The sequence below is a fragment of the Podarcis vaucheri genome (assembly GCF_965113315.1).
Source record: "Podarcis vaucheri genome assembly, chromosome: 16".
In the NCBI taxonomy this organism is placed as follows: domain Eukaryota; kingdom Metazoa; phylum Chordata; class Lepidosauria; order Squamata; family Lacertidae; genus Podarcis; species Podarcis vaucheri.
Window position 1 is genome coordinate 42,576,608 of NC_138754.1, and position 9,933 is coordinate 42,586,540.

The 9,933-nt window shown below is 40.3% G+C and overlaps 1 long non-coding RNA gene across 1 annotated transcript in view; it reads right to left on the reverse strand.

Moving 5' to 3' along the window:
- The window catches only part of LOC309521392, a 125,081-nt gene extending 115,270 nt beyond the window's left edge, over positions 1 to 9,811 (reverse strand). Inside the window, exon 1 of the long non-coding RNA XR_014214648.1 lies at positions 9,446 to 9,811. This is a non-coding gene — a long non-coding RNA (uncharacterized lncRNA). The remainder of the gene's footprint in view (positions 1 to 9,445) is intronic.
- Positions 9,812 to 9,933: the final 122 nt, after the last annotated feature.

Here is a 9,933-nt window from a genome sequence, read left to right on the forward strand (position 1 = left end):
CAAGAATTTGGATTGGATGCGTTCCAACGACTGGTTAACTGCACCAGTCCATAATGGGATGCCATAGAGGAGTTTGGGGGCTACTTTGGCCTTAAATACCTTTACACTCCAAGAGTTGGGGTGCTGCTCTCCCTGTGCAAAGGTCAGAGGGGGCAGGGTTTCCGTTGAGTCAGGTGATTAGCTGTGGGAGGTGCGCCTGGCGGCATGCGCAGTTTGATCCATCTTTTAGATTTAGGGGAGCTAGTCTCAAACGCTTGTTGGGGGAGACCTAGGGTTTTTTTTGGGGGGGGGGTATTTGTCCTGTCTTACACTTTTTAAGATGGAGGACCACTCTAGCCACCCCCAACGACACGTTCTCAAGATGGAGGGGGAGGGAACAGCTGCAGTCGCCTGTGGTTCCTGCGCAATGTTTGCCATCTTGCCAAAGGTTGCAGGCAGCTTTACCTGCAGCAATTGTATGTTGATTGCCCTCTTAGAAGACAAAGTCCAGCAACTGGAGGAACGTGTAGCTACGCTCCAAAGAATTAGAGAGCTGGAGCTCTTCTTGGAAGCAACAGAGAACACCGTCTCCACCAAGGAGGAGACAGGGGACACCCCTGAGAAGGAGGCTAGTCCACCAACACAGGTGCCAGATATATGGAGAAACGTGACTCAAAGAAGTAGGAGGCCCAGGGTTCGCTCTGATTGTTTAGAAATACACAATCGCTTTGAAGTCCTCTCCCCTAGCATGGAAGACGAAGAACAGACTCCATTTGAGGATCTCTCCCTCATTACAGTCAATCAGGTATATGAAGATGATCAGTAAAGTCAGTCCTCAGGGAATGTGCAGGTGACCTTGGAACGGACAGCTCATGGAAGAACCCCGACCAAACCTAAGAGGAGGCGTGTAGTGGTGATAGGGGATTCCCTACTGAGGGGAACAGAAGCAGTGATCTGTGGGCCTGACAAGATGTCTCGGGAAGTGTGCTGTCTCCCCGGGGCTAAGATCCAAGGTGTAACTGAACGACTGCAAGGAATCATAAAACCCACTGACAAATACCCCTTCCTCTTGGTTCATGTGGGAACCAATGACACTGCAAGCAATAGCCTCCAGAAGATCAAAAGAGACTACGAGGCTCTCGGCAGGAAATTGAAGCAACTAAATGCACAAATTGTCATCTCATCTGTCCTCCCAGTTGAACGACGTGGCCCAGGGAGAGAGGGAAAAATAGTGGAAGTGAACAGCTGGCTTCGCAAATGGTGTAAACAGGAACGGTTTGGATTCTTAGATCATGGACTGCAGTTTCTTGAAGATGGACTTCTGGCAAGCGATGGGCTGCACCTCACAACGGTTGGGAGGAAAGTTTTTGCCAAAAATCTCAGAAACCTCATCAGGAGGGCTTTAAACTGACTAATGTGGGGGAGGGAGACAGTGCTCCTGAAGGTAGGAGCCTATCAACTGATGAAGATGATCATCCAAATGTCATAGACCAAATGGAGCAAACAGCACACAGACCTAGTGGTGGGAGGAAAAAATCCTTAAATAAGAGACACGGGGGAATAATTAATGGACTTCAATGTCTGTACACTAATGCGCAAAGCATGGGAAATAAGCAAGATGAGCTTGAGCTCTTGGTACAGCAAACTAAATATGACATAATAGGCATCACTGAAACCTGGTGGGATAAGTCCCACGATTGGAATGTAATAATGGAGGGATACAATCTATTTCAGAGAAACAGACCAGACAAGAAAGGAGGAGGAGTGGCGTTATATGTCAGGGATGTGTATACCTGTGAAGAGATCCAAGATTTAGAATCTCAAAGCCAAAGTGAGAGCATTTGGGTCAAAATTAAGGGAGAGAAGAATAACAGAGACCTCATTGTGGGAATTTACTATAGATCCCCAAGCCAAACGGAGGACATAGATGATGCCTTCCTGGAACAGATGGCCAAGCATGCAAAAGGAAGGGAGATAGTAGTAATGGGGGACTTCAATTACCCGGATATTTGTTGGACGTCAAACTCAGCCAAGAGCATAAGGTCAAACAGATTCCTCACTGGCCTTGCAGACAACTTCATTGTCCAGAAAGTGGGAGAAGCAACAAGAGGAACAGCCATTTTAGATCTGGTCCTAACCAATGTTGATGACCTGGTTAGTGGGGTAGAAGTGGAAGGATCATTAGTTTACTATACAGCGGAAAGGAGCAGCCAAGCATACTAGGACTCAATTTTTTGACTTTAAGAAAGCCGACTTCATAAAACTTAGGGAAGTGCTGGGTGAGATCCCATGGACAGTAATACTAAAAGGAAAGGGAGTTCATGATGGCTGGGAGTTTGTTAAGAGGGAGATAGTAAAAGCACAACTTCAGGCAATACCAATGAGACGGAAACATGGAAGGTGCCTAAAGAAGCCAGGGTGGCTATCTAAATAACTTTTAACTGAGTTAAGATTAAAAAAGGATGTGTACAAAAAATGGAAAAGGGGGGAAACCACCAAAGAAGAATTCAAACAAATAGCCAGCACATGTAGACACAAAGTCAGAAAAGCTAAAGCACAGAATGAACTCAGGCTTGCTAGAGAGGTTAAAAGCAACAAAAAAGGCTTTTATGGGTATGTCTGTAGCAAAAGGAAGAACAAAGAAACTGTGGGGTCACTCAGAGGAGAAGATGGTGAAATGCAAACAGGGGACACAGAAAGGGCTGAACTCCTCAATGCCTTCTTTGCCTCAGTCTTCTCCGATAAAGAAAACAATGCCCGACCTGAAGAATTTGGAGCAAATGATTCAGCAGAGGAAACACAGCCCAGAATAACTAAGGAGATAGTACAAGAATACTTGGCTAGTTTAGATGTATTCAAGTCTCCAGGGCCAGATGAACTGCATCCAAGAGTATTAAAAGAACTGGCAGATGTGATCTCAGAACCACTGGCAGTCATCTTTGAGAATTCCTGGAGAACAGGCGAAGTCCCGGCAGACTGGAGGAGGGCAAATGTTGTCCCTATTTTCAAAAAGGGGAAAAGAGAGGACCCAAATAATTACCGCCCAGTCAGTCTGACATCAATACCAGGGAAGATTCCGGAGCAGATCATTAAGCAAACAGTTTGTGAGCACCTAGAAAGGAATGCTGTGATCACCAATAGTCAGCATGGATTTCTGAAAGATAAGTCATGTCAGACTAACCTGATCTCATTTTTTGACAGAATTACAAGCCTGGTAGATGAAGGGAACGCAGTGGATGTAGCCTACCTTGATTTCAGCAAGGCATTTGACAAGGTGCCCCATGATATTCTTGTAAAGAAGCTGGTAAAATGCGGTCTTGACTATGCTACCACTCAGTGGATTTGTAACTGGCTGACTGACCGAACCCAAAGGGTGCTTATCAATGGTTCCTCTTCATTATTTTTTTTTAAAGATATTTATTGCAAATTTTAAACAAAAAATCACCAAACATATAAGATACCATCACCAAAATATAACAAACAAAGAAGAACAGAGAAAAACAACAAGATAAACAAAGAATGAAAAAAGTACAACGAAAACAACTATCCATAAATCATATTTCCATAACCTTTGGACTTCCTCACATCTCCCTTTCCTGCGTTCTCAATAATAAAATTATAAGCAGCAATTTATTACCTTATTTCAAGTCTTATTTTGTGATTCTCAAATATTATGTCTCAGACTTTAAATGTTTTTATCAAGTACTTAACTGCTTAGTTTAAACATAATATTGCTTCAAATTTCATCTTTTTCTTAAACATCACTTATTCTTATATATTTTTCAACTAAATTGCTGGTGCCATGTTGTTTTCTATCGTGCATCTTCTTAGCATTCATACAGCTTATAATGTTTTTGTAAATAGTCCTTAAACCTTTTCCAGTCCTCTTCCACTGTCTCTTCTCCCAGGTCTCGGATTCTGCCAGTCATTTCTGCCAATTCCATATAGTCTATCAGTTGCATTTGCCAGTCTTCCAGCGTGGGCAAATCTGGGGTCTTCCAATGTTTTGCGATAAGTATTCTTGCTGCTGTTGTTGCATACATAAAAAAGTTCAGTCCTTCTTTAACACCCTCTGGCCAACAATGCCCAGAAGGAAGGCCTCTGGTTTCTTAGGAAAGGTATACTTAAATACCTTTTTTAACTCATTATAAATCATTTCCCAGAAGGCCTTAACCCTCGGGCAAGTCCACCAAAGGTGAAAGAATGTTCCTTCAGTCTCCTTACATTTCCAACATTTATTATCAGGCAAATGGTATATTTTTGCAAGCTTGACTGGAGTCATGTACCACCTATATATCATTTTCATAACATTTTCTTTCAAGGCATTACATGCCGTGAACCTCACACCGGTGGTCCATAACTTTTCCCAGTCAGCAAACATAATATTGTACCCAATGTCCTGTGCCCATTTTATCATGGCTGATTTAACTGTTTCATCTTGAGTGTTCCATTTTAACAGCAAGTTGTACATTTTTGAAAGTACCTTAGTCTTTTTTTTTTTGCATTTTAAAATTTTATTGATTTCCAACTATTTATACATTTTATCCATATTACAACAAATCTTGTCCAATTTGAACTTCCTTCAACGTCACTGACAATCATTCGTAGTTATATCTTTAGTACACATTCCATTCTTTCATATTGCCATTTGGTCCTCCCTTCATACATTATTTATAATAAACAATACTTATTGGTTCTTTACAGTGCCTCTTTAAACCCCACTAGCGTTGTATTTACAGCACAGTTATTTTCCAGATAGCCCACAAATTTCCCCCAGTCCTCAATAAACTTTTGATCTTTAATATATCTGATTTTCCCTGTTAATTTGTCCAATTCTGCATATTCTGTCAGTTTTACTCTCCACTCTGCTACCGTTGGGATTTCTTCCTGCTTCCACTTCTGGGCCAGCACGATTCTGGCTGCCGTTACCGCGTACTGGAAAAGTTTGCAGTCCTTTCTTCTGATATCCTTTCCTACAATACCTAATAAAAAGGCTTCTGGTTTTTCCACAAAGGTGTATCTTAACATCTTTTTCATTTCATTATAAATCTCTTCCCAAAAGCTTTTAACTTTCTTACACTCCCACCACTGATGGTAAAATGTCCCTTCTTTATGTTTACATTTCCAGCATTTGTTATCTGCCTTGTACATCTTTGCTAATTTAACGGGTGTCATGTACCACCTGTAAAGCATTTTCATCATATTTTCTTTCAATAACGTACATGCCGTAAATTTTATGTTCACTCTCCACAACCTTTCCCAATCCTCGAGTTGGACATTATATCCAAAATCCCTTGCCCACTGTACCATCACCGATTTCACTTCCTCATCCTTCGTATTCCACTCCAACAGTATTTTATACATTTCTGACAGATTTTTGTATTCATTGTTTATTATATCTTTTTGGAATATTGATTCTTTTTCCTCATAACCCCTTTCCTTCACCTCTTTTTTAAACATTTCATTTATCTGAAAGTAGTGCAGCCAATCATATGTGAACACTTTAACCTGGTCATATGGTTTTACTTTCCACTTCCCTCCTTCATTGGTAACCATTTCTCCATACTTTCCCCACTTTTCTCTCATATTAATTTTCTTTACACACATTATCTCCAACGGGGATAGCCAATGTGGAATTTTTGGTTCCAATATGTTTTTATATCTGTCCCAAACCTCTATTAATGAACCTCTGAAGATGTGATTACCAAATCCCTTATGCACCCTCTTTTTATCGCACCATAGGTACGCATGCCACCCAAATTTGTTATTGAACCCTTCCAAATCTAATAATTCTTTATTTTCTAACTTTACCCATTCTTTTAACCAGCACAGACATGCTGCCTCATAATACAGTCTCATGTCTGGTAAGGCGAAGCCACCTCTTTCTTTTGCGTCTGTTAATAACTTAAATTTGATTCTGGGCTTCTTCCCTTCCCAGACATATCTTGAGATCACCTTTTGCCATTCTTTAAAGTCTTTTGTACCTTTTATTATGGGTATCGTTTGAAATAAAAATAACAACTTAGGGAGCACCATCATTTTAACCATAGATATTCTTCCCCAGAATGATAGTTTCATTCTAGCCCAGATCTCCAGATCTTTTTTTATTCCATTCCAAACTGGGGTGTAATTATTTTGGTATAAGTCAATGTTCTTATTAGAGAGCCAAATTCCCAAATATTTAACCTTTTTAACCACCTCAATCTCCGTTCGTTGCTGTAATAATTCAATCTTATCTTGATCCAGATTTTTAACAATCATTTTAGTCTTTCTCTTATTCAGTTTGAATCCTGCTATCTTTCCAAATTTTTCCATCTCATCCAGAATCTCCTTTATGCTTTCTATGGGTTCTTCCACAGTCAGAACCACATCATCTGCGTAGGCTTTGACTTTGTACTCATTTAGACCTAATGTTACCCCTTTAATTTGCTTATTTTGTCTTATTGCATTTAATAAGACTTCCAGGACCACTATAAATAACAGTGGCGAAAGCGGGCACCCCTGTCTTGTTCCTTTGGATATTTTTATGTCTTCGGTAATAACGTTATTAACTATCAGTCTTGCTTTCTGTTCTGTATAAATAGCCTTTATACCATTAAAGAACTCTTGGCCCACCTCCATAACCTCCAAATTTTTCAACATGAAATCCCAGACTACGTTATCGAAAGCTTTCTCCGCATCTACAAAAATTAAACTTGCTGGTTTATCGCACCTATCGGACAGGTATTCAATGAGATTAACTATATTTCTTGTATTATTTCTTATTTGTCTGCCCGGTAGGAAACCCGCTTGGTCATTGTGTATGATTTTTGTTAATATCTTTTTTTAGTCTTTTAGCTAGGATTCCAGCAAAGATCTTATAATCAGTATTTAATAAAGAGATAGGTCTGTAGTTCTTAACTTGGGTTAGGTCCGAATCTTGTTTTGGAATTATTGTAATGAATGCCTCTTTCCATGTTCCTGGAATGTCTCTTTCTTTTAAGATGTTATTCATTACTTCGATCAGCGGGGCCATCAGCGTACCTTTCATTTCTTTGTAGTAGCTAGCTGTAAACCCATCTGGGCCCGGTGCTTTCCCTCTTTTCAGTTCTTTTATCGCTTCTTCTACCTCTTCTCTTTGTATTGGGGCATTTAGCTGTTCTTTTTGGTCTGTCGAGATCTTCCTCACCATCTTTTCTTTTAAATATCTTTCTATTTTTTTCTTGTTGTTCCTTTCTTTATTCCTGTATAATTGCTTATAGAAGTCCACGAACCCTTTCCTAATTTCTTTCGGGTCTGTTGTTTCTTCTCCATTTATTTGAATTTTACTGATTGTATTTTGTTCTTTCCTCCTTTTAACCTGCCAGGCAAGCCATTTTCCTGATTTATTAGCGAACTCAAAATTTTTCTGTCTCAGCCTTTTTATATTCCATTCAACCTCTTTATTTATTAACATTGCAAATTGGGTTTGGAGAATCTTTATTTCCTGCTTTATCTTCTCATTATTCGGTTTTTTAATCAATTTTTGTTCATTGTTCATAATCTGTCTCAAGATCTCTTTTATCTTTTTTTCTTTATTGTTTTCCCCCCACACGTTTTGTTGTATAAGTAGGCCCCTCATTACTGCCTTACTTGCATCCCACACCACACTTATTTTTGTCCCTTTGTCTAAATTGTCCAAAAAATATTCAAACAGTTTTTTCCGTATTTTTTCAACGAACTTTTGATCATCCCATAGATTATCATTCAACCTCCATCTAAAAGTTCGCTCTTCGAAGCCTTTTAACTCATTTTCTATTGGGTTGTGGTCTGAGATGACTTTGGCCTGTATTTCGATTTTTTGGATTCTTGGTGTCAATTCATTCGATACCCATATTTGGTCTATTCTTGACATTGATTGGTTCAGTTCTGAGTGGTATGTGAATTGCTTCTCCAGAGGGTGCCTGAGTCTCCACATGTCAATTAAATTGCAGTTCTTAGTCATCATGAAAAATGTCTTAGGTAACTTCCCTTCTTTGTTCTTCGCTTTCCTTAATCTGTCAATTTCTGTTGAGACCACACCGTTCATGTCTCCCATTATTATGATTTTTTGGTCCATGTATTCAAATAGTTTCTCTTCCAATAGTCTAAAGAATTCTGTCTTGTTCCCGTTTGGTGCGTAAATCCCGACTATTATCAATTCTTCACCTTGCCACTTAATTTGGGCCGCTATTATTCTTCCTTCTTCATCCTTAAATAATTGGCGAGATTCAATTCTGTTTTTGATATATGGTACAACACCTCTTTTTTCTCTTTATCCGAGGATATAAATTCATTCCCTAGCCTCTTATTGATGAGAATTTTCCTATGTTTTTGGCCACGTGTGTTTCTTGAAGGCATATAATGTCCAAATTCTTCTTTTTTAGGATACGTTCAATTCCATTCCGTTTCTTCTTATCGTTCATTCCGTTAATGTTCCAATTCCATAATCTTAGCGTCATTCTTCTTACAACTATTTAGATTTGTGTTTTAGAATCATAGAATCATAGAATCATAGAGTTGGAAGAGACCACAAGGGCCATCGAGTCCAACCCCCTGCCAAGCAGGAAACACCATCAGAGCACTCCTGACATATGGTTGTCAAGCCTCTGCTTAAAGACCTCCAAAGTAGGAGACTCCACCACACTCCTTGGCAGCAAATTCCACTGTCAAACAGCTTTTACTGCCAGGAAGTTCTTCCTAATGTTTAGGTGGAATCTTCTTTCTTGTAGTTTGGATCCATTGCTCCGTGTCCGCTTCTCCGGAGCAGCAGAAAACAACCTTTCTCCTTTTTGGCCTTATAGTCTTTCTGTCTCTTCTCCTTCTTCTTCTTCTTCCTCTTCTTCTGATTCTCTTCCGGTCTGTTCTTCTTCTTCTCCTGATTCAAGTTCCTCCCTCAATCTTAATCCTCCTTCTGCTCCTTTAACCTCTTGCTCTCCTTGTTGTAACTCTTTGTATCTTCTTGTAAATTTTCCTATTTCCTCAGGGCTTGTCAATCTTCTTTTAACTCCTTTATAAAAGAATGGTTCTGTCTTGGGCCCGGTCTTATTCAACATCTTTATCAACGACTTGGATGATGGACTCAAGGGCATCCTGATCAAATTTGCAGATGACACCAAACTGGGAGGGGTGGCTAACACCCCAGAGGACAGGATCACACTTCAAAATGACCTTGACAGATTAGAGAACTGGGCCAAAACAAACAAGATGAACTTTAACAGGGAGAAATGTAAAGTATTGCACTTGGGGGAAAAAAATGAGAGGCACAAATACAAGATGGGTGACACCTGGCTTGAGAGCAGTACATGTGAAAAGGATCTAGGAGTCTTGGTTGACCACAAACTTGACATGAGCCAACAGTGTGACGCGGCAGCTAAAAAAGCCAATGCAATTCTGGGCTGCATCAATAGGAGTATAGTATCTAGATCAAGGGAAGTAATAGTGCCACTGTATTCTGCTCTGGTCAGACCTCACCTGGAGTACTGTGTCCAGTTCTGGGCACCACAGTTCAAGAAGGACACTGACAAACTGGAACGTGTCCAGAGGAGGGCAGCCAAAATGGTCAAAGGCCTGGAAACGATGCCTTATGAGGAACGGCTAAGGGAGCTGGTCATGTTTAGCCTGGAGAAGAGGAGGTTAAGGGGTGATATGATAGCCATGTTCAAATATATAAGAGGATGTCACATAGAGGAGGGAGAAAGGTTGTTTCCTGCTGCTCCAGAGAAGCGGACACGGAGCAATGGATCCAAACTACAAGAAAGAAGATTCCACCTAAACATTCGGAAGAACTTCCTGACAGTAAGAGCTATTCGACAGTGGAATTTGCTGCCAAGGAGTGTGGTGGAGTCTCCTATTTTGGAGGTCTTTAAGCAGAGGCTTGACAACCATATGTCAGGAGTGCTCTGATGGTGTTTCCTGCTTGGCAGGGGGTTGGACTCGATGGCCCTTGTGGTCTCT